The 26,089-nt window shown below is 46.4% G+C and overlaps 1 pseudogene; it reads left to right on the top strand.

Moving 5' to 3' along the window:
* The first annotated feature begins 4,699 nt into the window (after positions 1 to 4,699).
* On the top strand, positions 4,700 to 5,495 carry LOC124989758 (60S ribosomal protein L6-like; annotated as a pseudogene).
* The last annotated feature ends 20,594 nt before the right edge of the window (positions 5,496 to 26,089 follow it).

Genomic DNA, 26,089 nt, shown 5'->3' with positions numbered 1-26,089 from the left:
TGAGGAGTGAGCCTGCAGATACTTGTGCTAGGAGACATGCACCTCTGGTCAGAGACACAGCAAGTGCAAAGGCCCTGAGGTTGAAGGGAACCTGGCCGTTTCAAGGAAAAATCAAGGAGTCCCAAATGGTTGGAGCAGGGCAGAAGAAAGAGAGGACAAGGTTTAGCATAGGGATGGGAGAAGAAATCATATAGGAACTTGTAGGATTTGGGCTTTTCTTCTGTGTAAAATGAGAAGCCATCTGTGTTAGCTTCTCGTCTCTGTGACAAGTACCCAACATAAACAACTTAAAGGAAGAAGGATTTATTTTGGCTCATGGTTTCAGAAGAGTCAGTCCACTGGCTCTGTTGCTTTGGGCCTGAGGTGAAGCAGAGAGCATGTGGCAGAAGGTTGTGTGGAGGAAGGTCGTGTGGAGGAAAGCTGCTCAGCTCACACAGCGAGGAAGCGAAAGAAGAGAAAGTGCAAAAGGGGCTGGGGATGAGAGATGCCCCTCCACTAGCAGGTCCCCAGTGACCTGCCTCCTCTAACCAAGTCCCACCTAGTCTCCACGCCCCAGGAGTCCACTCACTTAGCAGTGGATTAACCCACTTATGAGGTCAGGGCCCTCATGAGCCAGTCACTTCCTGGAGCCCCACCTCTGCACACTGCTGCGCTGGGGACCTCGCCTTCAGCACGGGAGCCTCGGGGGACCTTCCACATCCAAGCCAAAACACCACTGGAGAGTTTTGAGAATGTGGTAGTTTTGAGTTAAAAGACTCACTGACTGGCTCCCCTGAGAACAGACTGGGCAGCCAGGACAGAGGAGGGAGAACGGGTGGGAGACTCTTGCCTGAGGATGATGGTTGGACACGCGTGGGATGGGAGGTGGTGGAAGTGGGTTAGCAGGTGCCACTTCATATGTGGTGAGAGGGAAGGAGAGAGGGAGAGAGGGGGAGAGACAGAGAGAGAGAGGGAGGGGCATGAGAGAGAGACACAGAGAGAGAGAGAGAGAGAAAGAGACAGGGAGAGGGAGAGAGAAAGAGAGGGAGAGAGAGGGAGAGAAAGGGAGAGAGAGGGAGGGGGAAGAGAGAGAAAGAGAGGGAGAGAGAAAGAGAGGGAGAGAGAGGGAGAGACAGAGAGGGAGAGACAGAGAGGGAGAGAGAGAAAGGGAGAAGGAGAGAGGGAGAGAGAGAGAAGACAGGGAGGGAGAGGGAGAGAGGAAGAGAGAGGGAGGGAGAGGGAGAGAGAGAGGGGGGAGAGAGAGGGACAAAGAGAGAGATGGAGGGAGAGAGAAAGAGAGGGAGAGAGAGAGGGAGAGAGAGGGAGGGAAAGGGAGAGATGGAGAGAGAGGGAGGGAGAGGAAGAGGGAGAGGGAGGGAGGAGAGAGAATATTTCCTGGGGTGGTGCAAACTAAAGCAAGAGCAGTTTGGGGCACCCAGGTTTCCGTGTGGCCCTGTTTGAAGAATCCCTGGGCTTCCCCAGGGAGAAGCCTGGAAGGCCCTGCCTTACACAAGTGGCACTAAGAATGGCCAGTGTGTGATGGCATCTGAAGCCATGGAGCATGCCCTGATCCAAATTGGAAATGCATTAGGAAGGCAACGCTTTAGAAAGGCAGAAAAACAGCAAACAAACAGAAGAAGGCTGCAGAGAGAACGCCGAGCGCGTGGCGTCTGGGGGGCTCTCTTGAGGTTTGGCGGTTCCATCTTTTCTGCCATCGTCGGTGCCTGCTGTCTCTCCTGCAGTGTTTGGAATTCTCTTCCTCTTATTCCAGGAGGAACAGGGGAGAAGAGGATTGGAGACAGTCAGAAGGAGCGTGGGTCTGGGTTCTTGGTACATTCGTTTCTCTTGGTACATTCGTGAACACAGAAGACAACTCTGCTTCGAGGAACGAGAAAATGGTTTAGTCTGAGCCAAATGAGTGGCCATGGCCTGGGACACAGATTCCAGGAACTTGAAATGCCCTGGCTTTTGTGTGGAAGAAAGTAGGCGGGTGTGTCAAGTAGGTGGGGCGAGGAAATGTCTACCTAGGATCTAGACGTTGTCTTTGGCAAGGTGGGAAAATCCTTTTAAAGGATTCAGATGTTAGCACATTCTTAGCTGTAGGGCTGGTGGAGGCCAGGGGTCCACCAAGCCTGGTGTACATTGCAAGAGTTTTGTCTAGCAGTCACAAGAATGCTGGGTCAGATACAGAGGTGGATGATGAATGGCTATTCCAAGGGACTAAAGTAATAGACAGAGATCTTGATCCTTAACATGCCATCTCGCCACAATCACACCGTCCATCGGTCAAAGAGATCAAGGTCAGCGGACTCTCCAGTACAGAGGTGGCTTCTATGGAGAACTTCATTCTCAGACTGCGATACCTTCAGCCTGATTTTCCTGTGGAAGTCCTACAGGAAACCGAAAAATGACCTCGCAGGTTTATTGAGCACCATGAATTTTGATTTTCCTTTTCTTTCTCTTTTGGTGATGTCACTATTTAAAATGTCCCCTGAAGTGCTGTCCGTTGTTGCCATATCTGGGAAGGCAGTCCTGTGCCTTATGAAGAAATCACAGGCCTCAGGTCAGCTTTGTTCAGGCATGAGTGATGGTGCCCTTGGCCCTGAGTTCAAGGTCAATGAATCGAAACTATACATTCAATAAGATGCATTTAAGCAGAAACACATAAAACAAGGTTATGTATTGGCCGTTCCTCAAAAACTGTGTGGTTAGAGAGTCTCAAGAACCTAACCCTGTACTTCCTGTAGAGTGGGGTATTTGCTAATTCAGTGACTTTATAGAACATGACTGCATAGTGGGAATTGGCTAGAGTTGTTCTACTCAATCGAAAGATTGCTGCAAAGGTCACATGAGAATAGTGAGTGCAAACTTGATTTCCAAACAAGAGGAGGGAGAGGAGGCACCCTGTTGGGGTGTCCACGGCCTACCGAGTGCTGTGACATTCACCGTCCCACGTGATCTCCACCGCAACCCCGTGACACAGGGTTTGTTGTTCTTATTGTTGTGAATGCTCCAAATATTAAAAACAAAAACAAAAATCAGGAGCCAGGAGAGGAGAGGGGCCTGCCGAGGGCAGCGGAGTGATGGATGCGCTTGTGTCTCGCATTTACTGTGCCCCTCACGCTGGCCCTCATCCTCCTGAGGCCTCCACCCGCCTGGGTCGGGAGGACTGGCAATGGACGGCAGGAAAGCAAAGAGGAGGTTTTTCGCTGAGTCTCTGGATTTCCTCTTTTGGGGTTTTGGCCGTGAGGAAGCCATCTGAGATGACAGAAGTCAATTGATTCTGACCTCTGACTAATTCGGGAACTGGGGAGAGGCTGACTTACATTAATATGGAGGCAGGCAGGGCTCACGGTAGCCAGTGAACGAAGACTCTGAGGAATGGCTTGATTTTTAAATTTATTACTATTATTATTATCATTATTATCATTATCATCATTAGCAGTACTGGAAGTTGAACCCAGGGCCCTGTGCATGCCAGGCCAGCATTCTTAACATTGAGCTACATCCTCACCCATTTTTAAAAATTTCATTTTGAGGCAGCGTCTTGCTAGGTTGCCCAGGCTGGCCTTGAACTTGTAATTCTTTTGCCTCAGGCTCCCAAGGAGCTGGGATGACAGGTGTGTGCTCCCAGACCCAGCTCGGGAATAGTTTTATCAAACTTCTGACGATGGTTTGGAAGACTCATGTGTTGAAGTCCCCCGTGTCGCTGTGCTCAGAGGTGGGGCTCTTGAGATGTGATTGGGTCCTGAGGGCTCTGATCTCATCTGTGAGTTAACCCACTGATGGTTCAAAAAGGAGGGTACCCTTGGGAGGTGGTGGAAAATGTAGGAGGCGAGAGTAGATCGCTGGGGGAGCGCCGTGGAAGGGAGTCTCTTGTCCCTGTTTCCCTCTTCTCTTTCTCTGCTTCTCCCTCTCCACTACATTCTCCCACCTTGTTTCTGCCTCATCTCAGGCCCAGAGCAATGAAGCCAGCTGACGGACTGAAACCTCTGAAACCACAAACCCAAATAAATCTTTCCTCCTCTAAGTTGCTTTTCTCAGGTATTTTGTCACAGTGATGAGAAGATGACTAAAATATTTCCTGAGTTCCTAAGGTGGCTTAGGTAGGCTATGGGCCCTGCCAGAGGAGAACTCTATTCCCGGGGCCACAAGATGTGTTATTATGGCTATGTGACCACAAATAAGGCCAAGTCTTCAGGTCTCTGAGGGGCCTGCTACAGTGAGTTGTGAGGTGAGGATGAATAGACCAGGGACAAGCCAGTGACAAACCTCAGCGCTAAAGGCCCCAGGGCAAAGGGGTGGGGCTTACCTAACAAGGTCAGTGTTTTTATCAGAGAGTGATCATTGCCCCAGAGGGCTAGTCCCCGCATCTTTACAATTTCATGTGTAGGGAGGTCGCCAGATGATCTTACAAATGAAGATTCTGTTTCAGTAGGTTGGGGACAGGGTCTGAGACTGGGTGCAGACCACACTTTGAGTAGCAAAGCTCTGTGTTATGGGATCAGATTACACTTACACTGGACTGGAATGTTGGTGGTTTATTTTTCTTTCTATTAAGTAGTGGAGAAGACTCAAGAGAGAAAGAGATTAATCCACCCAGAATAGAAAAAAGGTATATATTTGCATTCACTGGGATTGTTCAGAGAAACATAAACCTTGGGGATGTATAGAGAAACATGAGTTAAGATTTACTACGGGCTTTTTCCCATCTTGCAAGATGGTGGGTGAAAAGGCTGAGAAGTCGGACACCAAGGAGAAGAAACCTGGAGCCAAGAAGGCTGATGCAGTTGACAAGGTTGAAAAGGATAAGAAACCCAAGACAGGGAGGCCCCACTGCAACCGAAACCCTGTCCTGCTTGGAGGAATTGGCAGATACTCCCCATCTCCTATGTATTCCTGAAAGGCCCAGCACTGAAGGAAGTACTCAGCTGCTACTGTCACAAAACCAGTCCGCGGTGACAAGAATGGTGGTACCAGGGTGGTTAAGCTTTGCAAAATGCCTAGATGCCATCTGATTGAAGAAGTGCCACCAAAACCATTGAGCCACGGCAAAGACCCTTCAGTCAGCATGTGACAAAACTGCGAGCCAGCATCACTCCCAGGACCATCCTGATCACCCACGCTGGGTGCCACAGAGGCAAGGGAGTGGTTTTCCTGAAGCAGCTGAGCAGTGGCTTGCTACTTGTAATGGGGCCTCTTTCTCTCAGTCGAGTTCCTCTGCGTAGAACACACCAGTGTGTTATTACCGCCTCCACAAAGATCAGTATCAGCAAGTGAAAATCCTGAAAAAACTCACTGATGCTTACTTCAAGAAGAAGTCGAGGAAGCCCAAGCGCCAGGAAGGTGAGAGGACACAGAGGAAGAGAAATAGGAGATCACAGAGCAGCCCAAGGTGAGCAGAAAGCTGGGACTCACAAATTTCACCCCAAATCAAAGCCATTCCTCAGCTCCAGGGTGACATGTGATCCATTTTTGCTCTAATGGAATTTTCTCCTCACAAATTGGTGTTCTAAATTTCTTACCAAGAACCTAATTAAATAACTGAAAGGAAAAAAAAAAAAAAGATTTACTATGGGAATTGGCTTATTCAGTCATGGAGGTGAGAATATGTAGTCTGCGAGTCACAGAACCAGGAAGGAGAAAACCAATGACCCGGGAGAATTTCCTCTTTCTCTGCCTTTTGGTTTGAGTGGGGCCCTCAACAGATAAGATGTTGGTGAGAAAGGATCTTCTTTACTCAGTCGACTAACTCAAGTGCTTATCTATTCCAGAAATGTACTCACAGATGCCAAAAATAATGCTTTGCAAGTGATCTGGGCATCTTCCAGCCTAATCCAGTTAACACAACGATGAATCGTCTCAAGTCCACCTCTTATCAACTGGGCACCAAGATGCATCTCCTACTAACAGGACCATAATTCCTCCTCACTTGATATAATAACACAACCTTCAGATGAAATGCACTAGGCCCTGCTGAGGAAGAGTAGGTAAAGTCTGTGAGTGAATGCTGTTCTTCTGATATCCCATCACTTAAATGCTGTGATGTAAAATCAACAGTGCTGAAATCTTGATATAAAGTCATTCTGTCCTATGTTATACAAGGAGGGCATAAGAAAGAAAGGAAAACACAGATCTTCGCTAAACACAAGTACACCTGTAAATGGGTTGTAATTGCACAACCGGCCATTTATGCTTCCATTCACTTGGCCTGAAACTTTTCTGCTTGTCGAGATCAAGTAAGAATTTAAATAGGCTTCCGAGCTATCTCACCAGTGGGGGCACCCCCACCGTCCAGCCAGTGCCCAAGTCTGAGTGCATCAGACTCTATCGAGTGCTGTCCATCCCATCGAGGTCCAGTTCACCATTGGTACTGAGTGCTGTCACTGCCACCAGGATCTAATTACTTGTATTACATTTAGAACGTTCAGCTGAGTGGTTATGGTTCCCCCTGGAAGGTCTGGTCCCCAGAAAAGACTTATGACAGAGCTCTCCCAGCGTGCTGGGGCTCCCTCACAATCTAACTTCTCAACCATACGTCTTCTGGACCCTCCCAGTGTGGGTGAGTAGGTCTCAAAATGACAAATCCACTCCCACCCTGTGTTTCCTCTGCTCTCACAGCACAGAAGACTTCTGTGACCCAGCAAGCCAGCAAGCTGTTCTGCAGCAGTGGACACCAGTTCTGACACCAGCTACCTGGGGAGAGCGTCAGATCCCACAGGCTGAGGGCTCTGTCCCCAGGGCTGTCCACCCCCCCACCACACACACACAATACACCATCTGCTGCTCCCAGGCCCCAGGTTGCTTTCCCTGTGTTTCTGACCCACAACTGTCAATCAAGTTCCCACAACCACACCTCAGTTTCAGCTAATTTGCTAGAATGACTCACAGAACTCAGGAAGTGTGCTTACCAGTTTATTACGAAGGATACACATGAAGAGCGGCATAGGGCGAGGTGTGGGAGGAGAGAGGCACGCCCTCGCTGGCCTCACCACTCTCCAGAGACTTTGGTTATCCAAAGCTCTATGGAGACTTCATTACCTATGCATGAGTGATTAACTCCTTGGCTACTGGTGATCATCTTCCTCTTTCTGTCCCTTCCCCTCCCTGGACCCTTGGTGTAGGGTTGAAAGTCCTAACCCTCTAATCCCACCTTGATCCTTCTGGTGAACAGCCCCAGGCTGAAGTTGCCTAGGGGCTTCCCGCCACCCGTTGACTCATTAACTTGGAAAGACTCTATCATTTCGGAGAGCCTAAGAATGTTAGGAGGTCCATGCCAGGAAACAGGAGAAAGACCAAATTTGCTTTTCACGGGATCACGCTTTCCCATCTCCCAGAGTGTTTGAATCCCTTCCTCTACAGGAAACTGAGGGAGACGAGCAAGTGTTTCCAACTCACAATGGGCCTCTTTGATTCATGGTCCCGCCAACCAACCAAGCGCACCGTCGGCGCCCCGCCTACTCTCAGAGCAGTGATGCTAGACGCAGAATCCCTTCTTAGTGGGCCCCTATGAGGAAACTTGGCCTGATCCAACTTCAGGTTCCTCCCCCAAGTCCACCCATTCCCACACACATTCCTTGGTTTCCATCTGTATAGACTGAAAACCCCAAGTCCCTCTTTTGCAGGATAGCACATCTCATCACAGATCACACTTGGTACCTCCCTCGGGGGACTTGGACTAGACTCTAGTTACAAGCCTAGAAGCCAAGAGAGGGGGCAGTGGTCCCGAGGAGAATCCCTAGTGTCTTACATGGCAAACTCCTGAAAGAGGTCATTACCATGTGCTCTGGGGATGTAGGGTGATCTCAGAAGAACTGGAAAGGCTGACCCACTTGGAGTGAGAAGGCCACCTTTTCTGGGGTTGGGAAGCTGCTTCTGCTGGAGGCGGGGCACACACTTCCACCGGCAAAGATTCATCAGGATTTAGGGGCTTGAGTTCCCCAGCTTTGTCAGGGTCTTCCCACACGTCCCCATTCCAACCAAAACCTCCTGCTCTTTCTTAATCAAGCCCCCCCCTCCCCAAACAGTGGCCCCTCCCCCCAGGGGGAGTTCAGCTTGCTTGTGATTCATCTGAGCGCTGTACTCCCAGCCAGTTGGGCCTGCTATTTTTTATGGATCTTTTTTTTTTCTGTGATTCTGGTTGGACAAGTGGGCTTCACGCTGAAAGTCAAAGGGGCACAGGTGTAACCTCTGTCCCTCAGTTGTGCCCACATGGCCAGCTCTAGGCCCAAGAGCAGGGCTTCTCAGTGCCAACTCCACATTCTTTCCACTCCTCTGGACTGGCAGGTTCTCAGAGCACAAGGCCTGGAGGCATGCCAGACTCCTGTCAGTCCAGGAAGCCACATCCCAAAGGGAAGGACCCAGGAAAGAGGTCAGAGAGGAAGGGTGTCCTCACGTCAGGACTCGATGGCTACAAGATGGCTATTCTTGGTGATGAAACCTCAATCCAACAAGCACTTGCTGAGCCCCTTTCAAGGTGTGCATGCTCCCAAGTGCCATCGATCCATGCAGGACACAAGGATGAGAGGAGACGGTCCTGCCCCAGGGGTGTCCTACCAGATGGGGCAGATAGGCACGGAAATATTCACACGTCCAAGTTCATGTTTATTTCCCCTTATTCAAACCTTTGGCAAATGAGGTTATTTAGATAGCCTTTTATAAGACCATGTAGGGTCAACTGTCTAACAGGGAATCCTAGAGTGGACAAAGAAAATGTACACTTCTGTATTTCATGGAAACTGTCACAGCCTGATTTGGCCCTTATTGTACCACTTGCGCCACCTGGTGGCCATTTGTTTGAATTGCAGTGTCAGTTCAGTGAAGCCCCTTGGAACTGAGTCTGCAAATCTAAATGTATTTTGAAAGGTTAGTAAACACCCTGGAGGACTATCTACTCACTCTTGAATGGGGCATCTTTCTCACTTTGGAACCTGGAAAACCCATCCCTGGCATTTTGCCCATCTTTGTTGAAATTGTGAAAATGAATACATTTTGGCTTAGAGTTCAGTGAACTGATGCTTAAAGAGGAGAGAGGTCTCATTCATATTTCTTTCCAACCATGTTTTGGTGAACTAAACTGCCAGAGAGGGGTAAGGAGAAAAGAGGAGGGATGGGGGTGAATTAAACCTAATAAAATACAAAGAGTAAAAAAAAAAAAACAAAAACAAAGAAAAACCTCACAACTATTTCTGAAAATACTAAATCTGAAATAGCATAAAAATAAAATATATTGTCCCATATATATGGAAGGAAGTATACAGCGATCCCATTTTGAACTTCTTTAGATTACTATATAGTCATTTGATCAAAATGTTTATTAAATACTTTATTTAAAATAAAGTGAATGATGAAGATTGTGTTAATTCTGAAGGCTTAAAATAGCAATGTCATCATTAAAATTTATCATTATTCTGGGAGGGAAGGAACTGAAAAATTCAGCAGTTTGTTTGAGGTCGTAAGTGGAGGGAATGAGAACTTAGTTCCAGTCCATGCCAGGGACTGGAGCACAGGGGCCCTGGCTTGCACGGCAGAGTCCTCTTCAGTCAGTGTCTCCATTCTGTGATGTTGACATTTGATATTTTGTCCCCAAACTCAGCTTCAGGTCCTGTCTTCCAACCTGTCTTCCAAATGGTCGCTTCTAATTCTCTTCAATGGAAATTTTAAGGCTACGGACATTTCGGCCTTGCCTAACACCACTTCTAGAAGTCAGCCTAAGGTCTCCTCAATACTTGCTCTGGGATGTGATTTTGGGCCCCGAAGAGAGCTAGCAGGAGGACTGAATCTAGCAGGAGGACTGAAGAACTCTCTGGCAGGTGGCTGCCGCTTTGACAAGGTGCTCATCACCTGGGTGAATGAGCTAGTTAAATCCACTAGTGGGCCTCACAGACCTGCCAGTCACTGAACAAAGCAGCCATTCACGGTGGTTAGCCACGTGGTCTGTAAGACCAACACTACAGTCGGTTTCCTTCAGCTGGAAATTCCATGCAGTTCAGATTTCTAATTCCCATGACCCTAGGACTGCAGTCCAAAGCGAGGTCAAAAAGCAGCCAAGATTCCAGGTGGGAATGCATAATTCATACGTAAAACAAAGCCTTAGTAAAAAGAAGAGAAGGAAATCATCTGAAAGGGCCGGGTTAACCATAGCACCCACAAATGAATCAATGTCTATCAAAATGTAGCAAAGAGCTCCTGAGTGCAGCCACAAGAAGTACAAGAAGCTGAGGGAAAACTTAAAGATGGTAAAGAAGAAGGTTGTTTACTATGCAGTAGGAAATATATATCTCATTGATAGATGACAGATATAAAAGTTAAATCAGGTGGGCTCACAGAGAGAGAAGAGCTGAGAGCCAGGAGAAGGAAGGCAGGGTAGCTCATTCATTCATTCATGCATGCATGCAGTTCAGCATTTGAGTGCCAAATTAGCTGCAAGGCAAGAGTGATATCAAAACCAGTCTCTGTGTTTGTGAATCTTACTTCCTAGATGGAGAAGCAGGCACGCAAATATTATGTGTCAGCTGGGGCAATGGCTACATGGGAACAGGGGTTATTACGCTGTGCCATGAAATTACTTCTCAAGGGACAGATGAACCCAGAAAGGTTCTTGAGAAAGTGACACTTGAACTGAAAGGTGTTGATTCCTAGAGAAGAAGGTAAGAGTCTTCCAGATAAAGGGAACAGCATGTGCAAAGGCCCTGTGGCATGAAAAGCCCAGTGAGCACCAGGACTGCAGAAAGATCAAGGTGGCTGCAGTGCAGAGGGGCAGGTGGTGCAGGTCAGTGGAAGTGTGTGGGAGCTGGAAGAGTGGGCTCTGGGGTCATGTGGGGAGTGAGTGGATGGTGTGCTATGCTCCCCTGCTGCCTTTCGAGGGGCTAGGAGCGCTCTTGTTCATCCCTCAGAACAGGAACGTGATGAGGCAGAGGGCAGAAAATAGCTGGCAGGGCTCTTCCTGGCTTTGGTTTCCATAAAGATACTAGGGAGACGCAAGGGACCTAGCTCAGGAGAAGCTCATAGGGGACATTTTCAGATGAAGATGTTCTTTCCTCAAATGGGAAGTTTCCTTGGGGACAGAGCAAGGAAAAGAAGGATGAGGAAAGGGGACAGGATAATGGGTATTGAGGATTCTTTCCACAGGAATTCTGCTTTCTTCTTTTCAGATAGGAGCCAGGGATGGGCAGGGGGCCCAGGAGAGCAAGGGAATGCCCCTGGCAAGTTCAGGGGGCTGGGGCCTAAGGCCAAGAGCCTCTGGGCCAGGAGAGCACCTGGTCCCATTTGAGCAAAATGGTGGACACCTCAGAGGTGACCTGAGTGGACCAAGACAGTCTGGGCGTCTGTCTGGACCCGTCCCACCCTGGCTGGACTCCAGGCCAGGGGAGGCAGAGTCGAGGTGTGAAATCTCTGGAGTAACTGGAATTTGGTTCCTACAAATGCTACCAAGATAATATAGAAGAAGAAGCGCGTGCGGGGGAGCAGCTCCGCCCTCCGCGCTGTTGGAACTTGCGTCTTAGAGTAGCTCTGGAGTGAGCGGCAGGTGGGCTGTTCTGCCCTTTGGGAAGGAGACGTGTAACAAGGGAGATAAACTTCTTAGCTCCTAGTCCTTTGAATTTTATGTCACATGCTTCTCTTCCCTGTTTTCAATAATGCGCTGAGTGTGAAAAGGTCTAACACTAGGAAAGATGGATTCATATGCTTTTGGTGAGGTGCTTTGTTTGCTTTGGCAGAAAAAAAATTAGAACCTGGTGTTTTCACCAAGCGCCACCAAGCTGCCTTTTCTGGGGACAAGGGCATATTACTTTAGGTAAAATCTGGTCCCTGTCCTCCTCAGTTTAAGACCTTACTGTATCTTTGTACCTATGTCGTTGGAAAGCTGTTTCAAATCTTTTTGTCGAGAGTGGCACAAAACCTAAAAGAATAAGAATATAACTTAAACTTTCTAAAACATTCCCCAGCACCACCAGGAATATAAATGTATTCTCATCCAAATCAAAGTGTGCTTCAAATCCTTCAAAAGAAATAGGGGATGCTCGACTCTCTCATTTCTCAGTACCACTGTGGTGGATGGCATGTTTTATTTTTGATACTTAGTTAATTATACAATATTCAAATTCTCTAGTTAAAATGGAATAGAGGAAAGTATGTCGATGGGAAATGCTGAGAAACATTCATGGCGTCAGGAACAGAGTTTGGCACCACTGACCTTTACAGGGTTGGAACCTTGGAAGGACAGGCTAGGAGGGACAGGTCACTTGTGCCGGGGGTAACTGATGGTTGGTGTCTAGTGACGAGATAGTTGGACAGACTCCCCTTGGATGGGGGCCCAGATGATTTAAAATATATGGACCTTCATCTTGGATGAAACCTCCAGAGTTTAAGTTGTTTGCAAGTGACATCAAAAAGTAGGCTTTGGATCCCGTGTAGACTGGATTGTGGCCAGCTCTGTGTCTGCTTTGACCCTGCCGTGCGGGAGCAATCTCGTAGCTCGTGAATGAGCCTCCATAGCTGCCAGCGTCTCCCTGCTGCTGGACTTAGCTGTCCTCTGTCGTCTCATCTGAAAGAAGGATCCAACAAGATCACCTTGCCTTCTTCCATTAAACTTCCCGTATTAGGGCTGGGGACGCAGCTCAGTGGTACAGTGCTTGATTCACATGCATGAGGCCCTGGGTTTATCCCCAGCAATGCAAATAAATACATAAATAAATAAAATAAAAACTTTATGAAGGAAATCATAGTCTGTAGCTGAATTTGTTATTTGGAATTCCACAAACTTCAGGGCTGTCCTGTTGTGCCATTGAATGAGACATGGGTGAGGGGTCTCTGAGTTCTCTTCTAGTGTGTATTAAGTATATTTAAATTCTGAATGCCGTCCCCCCAAATTCATATATAGTCAAGCCCTAACCCCCAGCACCCCAGAATGTGACTCTAATTAGAGATAGGGCTTTTAAAGATGTAACTAAGTTGAAGCAGATTCATTAGGGTGACCAGTATACCCAAGTGTCCTGATAGGAAGGGGAACTTTGGGCAGATAAGTGCACATGCAGAGGAAGGACCCTGTGAGGATGCGGTAAGAAGATGACCTTCTAAGAGCCAAGGAGAGAAACCTCAGAATGAACCTCGCTGACACCTTGATCTTGCATTTCTAGCTTCTAGGACTGTGAGAAAATAAATTTCTGCAATATCCAGGCAGTGGTAACTTGTTATAGTCGCTCTGGCAGACTAATACACCTTCCAACACTAAGATTCATTTATTGTAGAAACCCTTCCCCACCGCAGTAAATAGTACAAGAATACATTTTTATCTCCTACCCAGACACACAAAAACACGTAATTGTTTTTATCCAACTAAGAAACTACTAGAGAGTCCTAGCTGTACCTGGAATCCATGGGGTCTGTAGGATTGTTTCTGGTTTAAATTGATGCAGTATCATACCAACTTGGTAAAACCAGGCATATTATGGGATTCTGTTGCCTTCTGGCTTTTTTTTTTTTTTTTTTGCAGCTCCTTCTACTAACAAGCAAGTAGGTGGAACAACCTTGAGCAATGGTAAACAGAACATACCATTTGTGTGTGATTGCATGGCAATTACTGGAATTGATATTCCAATTTGATGGAAATGTATGACCTTTTCTCTCCCTAAAAATAGATGTCTTCCTCTAGAGCAGAAGACCAAGTATAAGAATAAAAATATTGCCAGTACAGGTGGCACATGCTTGTAATCCCAGCAACTCTGGAGGCTGAGGCAGGAGGATTAGAAGTTGGAGGTCATCCTCCGCAACTTGGTGAGACCCTGTCTCAAAAAAAAAGAAAAGATAAAAATGACTGTGGATATAACTCAGTGGTAAAGTGCCCCTAAGTTTGATTCATGATTCTATTTGGCTCTATATCTGTGGATTTTCTATTTGCTCTTAGGATCCAAGGAGGGGTCTCAAGAGTCTGTAGTAAAATGATGGACACCAGGTTAGTTGTGCAATTCATTTGGGTTTCAAGTAGACATTTTAAAAAACTAGTTTCATTGCTAAGTAATTTTAATCGTGAATATTCCCTAGTCATTAATTTATTCCATCAATAAATACTTACTGATGCCTGTTGTGGCAGGTGCTCTGCTAGATGGCTCCCAGCTCCTCAGTTTAAGGGGTATTCAATCTCAGTCTGGTATTGGAATAAAAGATGACACAGCAATAATGCTTCTTTATTGTTGCATGCTTTTAAATGGAAACTATTATTGGGACTCTTTTGCAGAAGGGAAACAAACTGGAGGAGGATGGTTGGCATCTTCCAGTAACTCTCCTTGCTCTTACATTTTGGGTTAAGGTGCAAGTCTGGCTAGAAGGATGGGCAATGGAATCCGTGGTGTAGAAGGTGGCCTTATGTCCTCCATGCTTTCTCTTTTGCCATTAGGCAGGTGCTAGTGGAGGATGGAGGCTTCGTAGAGGTGGGAAAAGGGAAGTGGTGCCATGTTCTTTTCAGGAATTTTGATAGCAAATCTGATGGAATCAATTCTGATGTATCTGCTGCCCAGCAGCCGGACATTCCTAACCATGTCAAACTCCACACAATAAGATCTTAAAAAAAAAAAAAAAACCCAAAGATTGTGTATTTTTACTACTGTCTTTCTATCAGGAACTCAGGAACTCTGGGGTCTACCATTTTGACACTTATCATCTGCAGAAGGAAGCCCCACTGTCGCGAGCAGTGAGTAAGAGAGGAATCAAGTGTGGTTCCAACAAGTGGGTTTTATTCAAGCAATGCACACCCAACTTAACATTCCTAATAATAGCAAGTCACAAATACATTGAAGATTCATTCCCTTGTTCACCTAGAGTCCAATCCCCAAGGACTTACTCAATGCAACATCTCTTAGCCAAGAAGTCAGTCAGCAAGACCAAGGGGATTCTTCTCAGCCGTAGCCTCTCTCAGCTCCTCGGATGTCTTTGGATGTCCTTGGGTGTCTGATAAGCCGGAGGCTGGGTGGCAGTCATCGCCGCAGGAGAGGTGGTCAGTCATCTGGCCTCAGTGACAATGGTCAATCAGCAATCAATGATAGAGTGGACAGCAGCCGGGGCAGTCAAGAGACAGAGCAACGTGGAGTCCTCTGGTCACAGTGCTGCTGACAGTTTGCTCCAAAAGTCCAGGGGTTTAGGTAGTGATTCTCAGCCCAGTCATGCTCTGGTCTTCATGGATAAAGACCAGAACACGGTTATACTAGGAGCCTCCACTCAAATCATAAATAAAGGATCATATTGGCATTTTTCAGGTGTGTCATCCTGCCACACAGCATTTTGTCACCAGGTGCCTTTAGTTTTACAAGTTCAGGCAAATACCAAATACAGCTTATTATTACTGCATAACACATGACTACAGCAACTCCTTTATTTCCTTGTCTCATTACACCCACCCACAGAAAGGAAGTCCTGTCCACAGAAAGGACGTCTCACAATCGACTGAACAACCACTCTGTGAGGCCAGAAGAAAGAAAAGCTTTTACCCTCGTCTTCATTTTATGAATAAGAAAATGAAGATTGGAGAGGGTCAGTGATTTGCCCAAGGTCATGCAGCCTGAGGGTGGTTGAGAGGAATATAGTTGGGGGTATGATGCAGGTCTCAGGGGAGGACACTGACCTGGGATCAAGGGAGCTGGTCAGTGTTTTAGATCTGCCTGCAGCTACTGGACAAGTCCACTTGTCAACTGGAAGTAGGAAGTTGGGTCCATGAGAGATCCCTCAAGTTCTGTGCTTCTCTCTGCTGGTGGGAAGTGTGTCCATTCATTTTCCACCTCCCAATATCTCAAGGTATGGGAATTAGGACTATAGGTTTAATAATTTGCAGAGAGCATACATGGCTTTCCTGTAACTACAGACATAAGAACAATATAAGGGAATCATCAAAATCCCCCAGTATTCCCAAACCTCCTTAAGTAATTTGTGCCTCTTAAGTCCAAAATTAAGCTCTGGCTTTGTTCTAGGCTGCTGGCAAGTGTCCAAATTACAATCTGACTGGGATCTCCTCGGTCTTGCAGAACTACTAGCTTTACCTGCAATTCATCTCCCAGTGTGAGCAATGAGCTGGTGTTACAAAGGCTGACCTCTGGGTATTGTAGATACTTTGGACTTAATGTCACCTCCTGAAGTCACCTCCACATTTTCTTTGGTAACTTTCCTGTCAGAACGTATGACCCTATGAATGAACCTGTTCCCCACCAGTAATGAGATTCAACTCCCCAAATTCCTTGATTGCTATGGTAACCCACCCACCAAGACAGGAGAAACAAGGAAAGGAATACATCCGCAGCATCTAAACTGTGTATCAAACCCGTGGGAAGAAATGAATTTGTTTGGGTGAGGCAGCCACCGTCCTCAGTTCCCTGGAGTCCCTGAGTGCCACCTGTCCTCAGCAACACTGCCTCTTCTCCTGGGACTGCCCTGCTTTGAGCATTGACCTGTCATTCCTTGTTTTACTGCAGAGTGGTGACAATTGATGTTAATGCCCTATTCAACCCACAGAAGGATGAGCCAGAAGCGTTTTAGTTAAAAGACAGTTCACTTCTGTCAGGCTTGTTGGAACACACTGCCCTCTGATTTAATTTCATTCTGCTGGAATCCAAGGGATGACCACTCTGGATTCTCAGCTGTCATTTGCAAGGGTACGCTCCCTAGAAATGAGATAAGTCCCCTCTTGGGCCCTTCATTCCACACAGATTAGGTTTGTGAGGTGAGGGTCTTAGGAGTTCTCTGTTGCCAATAGACAAATGGGTGGTCAGCCTCGTTGGCAGGTGACAATAGAAGGGAACAAGGCATTATTGATAAAAACCTTTAAAGGTACCTAGCTAGACTCGCAGGTTCCGCTGCTCACCCTCCAAAGAAAACTCAGGAGACACAAGTTGGTAGAAGAAAACAGGTGTATTCAAAGTCAGCCCGAGGAAGACGGGAGACTCTGTGCTCCAGATCTCTGTCTTTAGGGGCTCTTTGGGGTGTGACCAAAGAGAGGAGAGGAGGCAGTGTGGGACAAAAGGCAGGAAGTCTGCCTATGTAGATCCAGCCAGGCTGTGGTAGAGAATTATGGAATGATTCTTGTTTTTCTACCCTGGCTGGTGCCCACCCAAGGTTTTGGGGACTGTTTCTCAGTTTCCATTCTCGGCATAAGGAAATTGGGATGTAGGCAGGCAATTAGGAAATGAGGAAGCAAACAAAACAAAACAATTTGGGGCTTTTAATTTTAAAGGGGCCCCATTACAGTATAGAAATCTGAATGGATGCCAGAGTCCAGACCTCTGAGCGCTACAGGGTTTTCTCTGAAATACGAGCTGAGTGTCGGGCTTCTTCCTTTCTGCAGGGACATCTGAATGTAGACTGATATAAGAATACACCAAAGAATAGGTAGAAAAGGGCCCAGAACATATATTTGTTAGGATCACTTCTTCTAAGTAATATTCGAGGTTAGCGTGTCTCCAACCATTGACGTCCCAGGCCTTTGGGATGCTTTAGAGAAATTGTTATTTTTTTTTCTTTTTTTTTAGCATATGAAAAAACTAGTTTTTAAAACTTTAAGATAATTATAGATTCATATACAGTTATAAGAAATAATACAGAGAAATCTCATCTACCCTTTACGCAGCTTCCCACAATGATAACACTCTGCAAAAGTCTGTGGTACAGAGCTCCAATCAGGATATTGATTTTTTTATTGATCTAATTTTTTAATTGGTGCATTATAGTTGTACATAAAACTGGGATTCATTGTGATACGTTAGGACATGCGCATGACATGGTTGGTGAATTTTATTCTGCTATTCTCCCCTTTCTCATCTCTCTCCCTCCCCCTCATCTTCTTTGTCTACTCTATTGATCTCCCTTCTATTGTCATGAGATTCCTCCAGGCCCTTTTTTAAATTCCTTATTTCTCTCTAGCTTCTGCATATAAGAGAAAACATTCAACCCTGACCTTGGACTTTCAGAGTTACTCTTTTTTTAAAATATTTTTTAGATGTAGATAGACCTTTATTGTATTCATTTATTTATATGTGGCGCTGAAAATCGAACCCACTGCCTCACACATTCCAGGCAAGTGCTCTACCACTGAGCCACAACCCCAGCCCCTCAGAGTTACTCTTGAGAGAGATATTCATTTCTTGGGGCTGCTATAACAAAGTACCACAAGCTGGGTGATTTAAAACGAGAAAAAATTATTGACTCACATTTCTGGAAGCTACAAGCCCCAAATCAAGGCATCGACAGGGCCATGCTCCTTCTGAAACTTGTAAGGGAGAATGTTTTCTTGCCTTGTCCAGTTTTGGTGACAGCTAGCAATCTTTGGGTGGTTCTTGGTTTCTGTCTGCACCACTCCAGTCTCTGCCCCCACCTTCACACGACTGTCTCCTTGTGTGTGTGTGGGTGGGATGTGTCTCTGTGTCTTTTCCCCTCTTAGAAGGATACCACCATATTGGATTTGAGGCCACCCTACTCCAGTATGACCCTATAACAATGAATTAGAAACTGCTTTTGCTAAAAGCACTGACTCTTCACCAAGGCCTGCCAATGCCCAGAGGGTAACTAAATGCAGGGCAGAGCTTGGCATCTCTGTCTTCAATTTGGGTTCCAGGAACAGCAGAGCCTGGCAGACAAATCACCCCATGATATCATGCCACCGAATAGAAGCACTTACCCCATGGCAGGAATCCAGACTGTCTCCCCAAGCAGGACTAGTCGTCTCCTGGGAACCAGAGTGCCCCCCACATGATAAAGACTTCTCCAGAGCCACCTGAGACAACGACCAACCAGACCTTGGTCCCACCAGGATGACTTGCTCTGCCAGCCATGCACACCCCCAGCCACGCAAGCCCCAAGCCCTGTCCAGGCACACCCCTATTTTATATAAAGCGTCAAAGTTTCTGTCAGTCGATTGGAGGCAGGTCTTTGGTCACTGGACCCCTTTATCTGTTGTTTCCAATATGGCCCTGCTGACTGGACCTCCTCCCTGCCCTTCACCGCTGCTCCTCTCTTTGATTGGCACATGGGAGGGGCACGAGAGCCTGCTCTGTTGGGCCCACCACTGCCGGGGGTGTCACCCAAGCTCTTCAGTGACGGCCTAATCTTAATTGACCTAATTACATCCGCAATGACCCCATTTCAACATCAGGTCACATTCTGAGGTACTGGGGGCTAGGACTTCAGTGTACCTTTTTAAGGAACATAGTTTAAATCATAATAAAAGAGAATACAGAATCCAAGGTTTCCTGGACTTACGTGTCCAGAGAACTTTCTGATCAAAGAAAATGCGTGGCACTGCTGTCCTGTGGAGCAGGTGGCATGCGCTCCCGGCCCTGTGCCACGCAGGCGCGAACTTCTCCAGCTCACCTCGACCATTAGCCCCAACGCTGCCCCCAGGTCTTCAAGGCTCTGACACTAGGATTGTTCAACTTGAACTTGCTGGAGAACCCTGGCACTTGCCGCCTGGAACTGCTCCTGCCAAGTCTGCTGACTCCTGCTCCCAGCTGGCAACGGGATCCTCTCTAGATTCGTGTCTGCCATCTTGTGCTGGGGTCCGGTTTTCTCATTTTGCTTGTTGTTTTAAAGCAAAATAGAGCATTTTACCTCTGCTGAGGTTGATGCTGCATCAAAGCCCAACTACCTGAGGCAGCTCCTGACTCCGCTGCCGAGCATGCTCCGGTCTTCATGCTGGTCTGCGGAAGCCTAGCCTGTTCTGTCCCTGCAACTTAGGGGTGTCTCTGACCCACTGACTACTTTACAACATTACCCTCCCTCTGTTCTGTGCTGCTCTTAGTTCCTTCTTGGGACATCTTTTCCTGGTTCTGACTATCTAACCCAACCTCTAAATGTTAGTGTGTCTTTCCAATTACCACGAGACCAGTGGCTTTCAAATTTTTGTGAGCAAGATTTACAGGAAGAAGTCTGCTTTTAATCTGGAATACATACAAAAATAGTTTAAGTTACTTTAAGTGTCATGAAACAGTATTTACTCCTACAGAGTGCCATGTGCACAAGCTTCTATTTTATTCTATTCTCGTTTGGGCTATTTCACTGACAAATGATAAAAACCTTTGGTCACTTTACTGCCTACTAAGAGGTTGCAACTTGTACCCAGAGGAGCAGTGGTGGGGATTGAGACAAGATCTTTCATCTACTCTTAACTTCTCTCCAGTGGTTTTTCACCCAGGGGAAAGGGCAATCTTTTCACAACCTAAATTAGATCAGGTCTCAGCACTTAAACCCTCCAGCCCACTTAAAATTAAGCTCAAACTCTTTACCATGGCCTGCAAGCTCACTGATGGAAAGATCCTGTGTTAGTCAGCATTTTGTTGCTGTGACCAAAACATTTGATCATAACAACTTAGAGGAGAAGTTTATCTTGGCTCTCGGCACTAGAGGTCTCAGTCCATGGTTGGCTGACACCATTGTACTGGGGCCTGAGTGAGCCAGGACATCATGGTGGAAGGGTGTGGCCGAGGAAATCTGCTCAGCTTATGGAAGCCCGGAAGCAGAGAGAGAAAGAGGATTAATCCACCGATGACGTTACAGCTCTCAAAATCTAGTCAGTACACCTCTGAACATTCCTACACTGCCTAATGTGACCTTTTGGGGGGACAGCTCATAACCAAACCATAACAGGCCCCCTTCTAACCACACTCAACTTGGCTTTCTCTCTTGCAGTGGGCAACCTTCTCTGTTTTGCAAGGTCCTGCTCTCCTTGGCTTCACCCTCTCTGATGATTTGTCATTCGGTGATCAACTCCAAGGTCTTCTCAGAGAGACCTTCCCTGACCACCCTATCACTTCCTGTCAGTGCTTAGCAGTTTACCCTATTTTATGTTCTCCCTAGTATAGTTGTCCGTCAGCATCCCTGAAGGATTGGTTCCAAGATCCCCTTCCCAGATACCTGAATTTGAACCCCCAAGTCCCCCATGTAGAATGGTGTGCAATTTACACATAGCCCAAGCGCATCCTCCCATCTTCAGTCATCTCTAGATTATTTATAATGCCTAATAGAATGCAAATGCTATGTAAATAGTTGCTCTGCTATATTGTTTAGGAGATAACAATAAGAAAGAAGTCTAGATCTATTCAGTACAGGTGGTTTTTATTCCCCGAACATTTTTGATCCATGGTTGGTTGGACCCAGGGATGCAGAACCCATGGAAATGGAGGGATGACCATACTTACTGTTTTGTTTCCCTCTGGCTCTCCACTAGGGTGTCAGCTCCATGGGAGGAGGACCGTCCTAGTGCACAGACCTTGACCAGGAAGAGCTCCTGGGGTCAGCAAGTGAAGGGAAAGGGCAGCAGGACTGGGCAGAGGAAGGTGTTGGGCCATGATCCCATCACACAGATGCTCCAGCCTCCTTGTAGGGAGATCTGAATTTGGGTGACCCCGTGGAGCTGTCCAGAACTAGGTGGACATCTTTTCTTTGGTGATCCATAGCTGGCTGCAGGTTGCCCCAGAAACGGGGTAGGATGTGGGCAAAACCCCCCAGATCTTCAGTTAGTCAAGACCCAGTGGGGATGACAACCGGGCTGAGTGACAGTAGCACTCCCTGGAGGGAGAACCTGTTACCCCATGACCTGGAGTTCCAAACAAATCCTGTCACCTCCCCTCCTGCCACTTCAGCTCCCTAGTTAGGTCTCCATGACCAGCCTCAGTATGCCCTTGCTCTCTCCAAGATGCCAGCATCTTCCCTTGAATGTGACCCTACTCCCCTGCTAGCCACCAGCTTTTAAGGTCAGGAAGAGACGCTCCCAACACCTACCTCAGGCCCGGTGCTAGGATTCCTGGGCCGGCACCTAAAGGTGAACAGTCCTCTCTGTTCCAACAGCCCTGCGGCCCTTGACTCTCCAATGCCTTGTGTTGCCAGCAGGGGTCGATGTTGCTTCAAGGGCAAAAGAACACCACGTTTCAGTGAAGAGTAAAGTGACTTTATTTGGGATTTATTAACATCTCATTGGCCATGATATTTAATAATAATACTACCTTTTTATGATGATATTGGTGCTGACAATGCACATATTTTCACAGACTGACACGGCTGGGTAGGTCACATCTGACACTGGGAATACTCTAAAAGGTGTAAGGCCAATGGTCTCTTCCTTTACAAACAAGTAGCATGACTCTGAAGTATGGTGGAGCTGGGGTCTTGGTGGGGTGCAAGGATATGTGGGGAGGAGGTAGTAAAAATGTAAAAGAATGACAAGAAATGGGCCTTGCTTGCAAGGAGTGTGCAATCTAGGGTGAACTTTATCTTCCTGTTCTGTAGAACAAGAACTATCACTTCCATAGGACTTGCTCCGTGCACTTTACCAATATCAACCCAGTTACTCTTTGCAATAAGCCTATGGCCTGGGTATTGCTATTACCCCTGTTTTACAGAAGAAGAAACTGAGGCATGAAGAGGTCAGATCACTCAGGGTCATCCCTGCTGAGTGAGTAATACAGGACAGGAACCCAGGCAGTATGGCCCCAAGTGTGTATGACATGATACTGTCTCTCTTCATAAACGGTTCCAGACCCTACCATGCTACTGAAGGAATTTTTAAGAGAAATATATTTTTAAAACTGGGGATGTGGTTCAGTGGTAGAGGGCTTGCCTTGCATGTGTGAAGCCCTGGGTTTGATCCCTAACACCAAAAAAAAAAAAAAAAAAATCTTAGTTTTTAAACTTTATAGAAATATTATGTATTGATTGTTGAAAATATGGAAGATATTAAAAAACATAAAAAGGGGCATTAAATATCAAGAACTACTCAGAGCTCACCATTATTAATACTACACCTACTCTAGCTTTTTCCATGCATATTTCTAATGCTTACATAGCATTTGCTTTGAATTTTGATACTGTCCTAGAGGCTGAATGTCAAATGTTTCAATGTGATTTTTTTGCACCTAATGTTTTCAATTGAATGTTAATTTATTTATGTAATTTTCCATTCATTTTCCTGTTATTAAATATTCCTCAAGACATAATTTTAATTTGTTTTTTAATAATCTATTGCAACTTATTCAATCTTTTTTTAGGATTATTGTCTTCAATTTTCTGCTATTTCAAGTGGTATCACACACACACGTAAAAGAAAACCTCTTTTGTGTTTCAGATTCTTTCTTTAAGGTTTATTCCTAAAAGAGAAAATTTTGGTTTAAAATTACTCTTCAAAAATGCTTATGAATATTGGAAATGTTCTTTTTATCAAAGTTTTAGCAACTTCCATGCCTCCCTTGTGGATAAAATGAGAAAGGTCATTTGTGCTCTTGCCAGACTCGAGTCCTGCAGTAAATATGATTCACTGTCAGGGAGGGGGATCTGGTTGGGAAATACTGAGCAGGGAAATCCAGTATGGATTCTGTGTTAATTCACATTTACTTCCTCACTATGGAGATTAGGCCTGTTTTATATGTTTATAGACTAATGTTATCTGTCACTATTCTTTTATCTGTTTTGCTGTTGTGCTATTGGTTTTCTTAGATGAATTTATATAAATTTTAAATACATAAAATATATTTTCTCTGTCCTATTTAACTGTGCTCTGATTTGTCTTCAAATTCCATTTATGCTATTTTTCATATGCACATTTTGAATTTCTATGCCACCAATTTTATCACGTTCCCCTTTTCACTCTAGTGCTCTTGCATAAAGAGTGTGGGTGAGAGCCCCTCAGCGCACTGCATCCGGCCCTCCCAGTTCCTTCCCGCCCGGCTCTCAAGGATACTCTTCAGGGCCCTTATTGCAGAGGGGGTCCCTACAGGGCAGGGTGCTGGCAAAAGGGTTCCAGCTCAGCCACCTTCTGACCCTTCTACTTGACCCACGGGAAGCTCACCCATCCAGGCAAAGCTGCTTTGAGTGTCCCCTGTGATGGCAGCGTCACAAGTTGATGAAGATGGGCATTCATTAACAGAAACTCCTGTGGACAAAAACTCAACCTCAGGCTTTCCTGAGCCCCCCACTTGAGTAGGTCTGTATTTTGGACTGTCCTTGGCCGGCTTAGTCCAGTTTTAGCAGGATCCTGCTGAGTCAGTTCAGTGAAACTCCCCACTCTCAAAACCTGACAGAACCCGTCTTCCCCCACTCTTGGTGTATTATCGCCCTGGCCCACCTTCTGCATGAATCCTGTTAGGAAGGTCAAGCAAGAGCCCCCCACCCCCACCCCAGCCACCCCCAGCCTTGATGTTTCCTCTTAGTAATTTTCCATCCTCTTGCCCCCAGTTTCCTCTTTGGCTATTAATCCCCACTTGTCTTTTGAAGTTGAGGCCAATCTCTGTCCTCTGTATCAAAACCCCCATTGGAGTAGAGTTTTGAATTCAGTCCTCTTTCCCGTCTTTAACAAGTATCAGAACTAATTTTTGTCTTTAAGGTTACATCAACTAGTAGGATTGCAAATAGATCTACACTCAGACATCCTGTTTGGCATTGTTTTATGAAGCAGAGCCTCTGTTTACCTGTGGCTCAGCAAGTCCCCTTCACTCTTCTCAGGGGCACTGGGGCCACTGCTGTCCCACTGTAGAACAGAAAGTTGTGCACCGTGCACTGGGAAAGGTGCCTGTTCACATCACAGGTGTTGGTGTGAGCTCAGGGACCTGACATGGAGACATAATCAAGGAAGTATGTGTATGTTGCTTATCTCTTGAATCTCAATTTCTTTTACAAAATAAGTATCAAAAATGTACCCACAGTGGGGCTTGCATGTGACTGTTAACCACATCTCTCTCTGCTGCTCCAAGTTCAGACATAGGCCCAGGAGTTAGACAGGTCAAACCAAAACATTAGTTTTATTACGGATGAAGCTCACTGGAGAATGTGGCTGAATCAAATTCCTACTTATTCTTCCTCCAACATCCAAAATTCTGTTCCACCTCCTCCCATCACCACCAACCCCAGTTCTGCTCCATCCAGTAGGCTTACCACTTGGAGGATCAATGAATGGACAAAGCGACAGGAAAACAGAGGTTCAGAAGCTTGTGAGCCACAGGAGCACCCAGGAGGGTGGGCTCCTTTGCTAAGCCGTGAGGAATGGGAGGCCTGGGCACTGAAAACTCAGGGCACCGTTAGCGGACAAAGCAAGCTTTATTGGAATTTGGCTCTTGGACGAAATTCCCAGCCCCGGCCACTCCCCCCCCACCCCCCCCCATACAGGAGCAGGAGAAAATCACACGTGGACCTGGCTGCCCAGGGTTTTTATAGGCCAGAATGGGAGGGGGTCCTGCTGAGTGACAGGTGGATGTTAAGGGTCAGAGGAATCTTCCAGCCCACTTGATTGGTCACCGTTTTGCATGTTGTCCTTTGTCCCCGTTGCTCCACTCTGACCCCTACAGTCACCCAACTTCTGACCTAACAGGCACCAAGAGGAAATGCCCTTCTATTCGTGTGCAAATGCGGGGGGGAATGCTTTGTGACACCCACCTTGAATTGAGGATTAAATGCTACACAGAGATGACCACAGTGCCTGGCCAGGGGGAAGGCTCAGGGAGCATCGGCTACCATTTTGTGTCTATCCTCATAGCTGACTAAGCAAAGCCAGCTACTGTCCCCTTTGCAAATCTCTGTTCAAACCCTCTCCGAGATGATTTAAAATTCTCCACACTTCTAAGTTCTTAGAGTACATTTCATTTTGCGAATGAATGTTCTGGATCATCACAGTTTAACTAGTACTTATTTAGCATGATTTAGCATTATTTAACTAGTAGGATTTTTAAAATGTATTTAAAAAATTGAAATGTGCCCCTTTTGGACTTCAGGCCTTCTCAGAGCCCAAAGATAGATCTAGACCTTGAAAATGGGAGGGGCTTTCCTCGTCCAGTATCTGTATCAAGCAATCTCAAAGTCCCAGATGAACAGGCTGGCCACTGGTGCATCTTTGCCCTCAAAGGGAACAGATGACAGACAAGTTGGTTGAAAGAACATCTTCACAGAGATAAAAATGGCTGAAATTCTCCTGCTTCCTCTATTGGCATCAGATCTGCTATTTTGCTGCTGCCATTATCCTCCCTCCCCCACACCACTTTACAGCCCAGATTGTTAGCCCTTGAACTTCCTAGTCAGTCATTGGTCCAGCTTGTTAGCGCGCAAACCTCCTCGCTAGTCATTGGTCCATTGTTATTAGCCCCGGAAATTCCACTACTTA

The sequence above is a fragment of the Sciurus carolinensis genome, chromosome 7 (genome assembly GCF_902686445.1).
Source record: "Sciurus carolinensis chromosome 7, mSciCar1.2, whole genome shotgun sequence".
In the NCBI taxonomy this organism is placed as follows: domain Eukaryota; kingdom Metazoa; phylum Chordata; class Mammalia; order Rodentia; family Sciuridae; genus Sciurus; species Sciurus carolinensis.
This window is presented reverse-complemented; position numbering and strand designations above follow the sequence as displayed.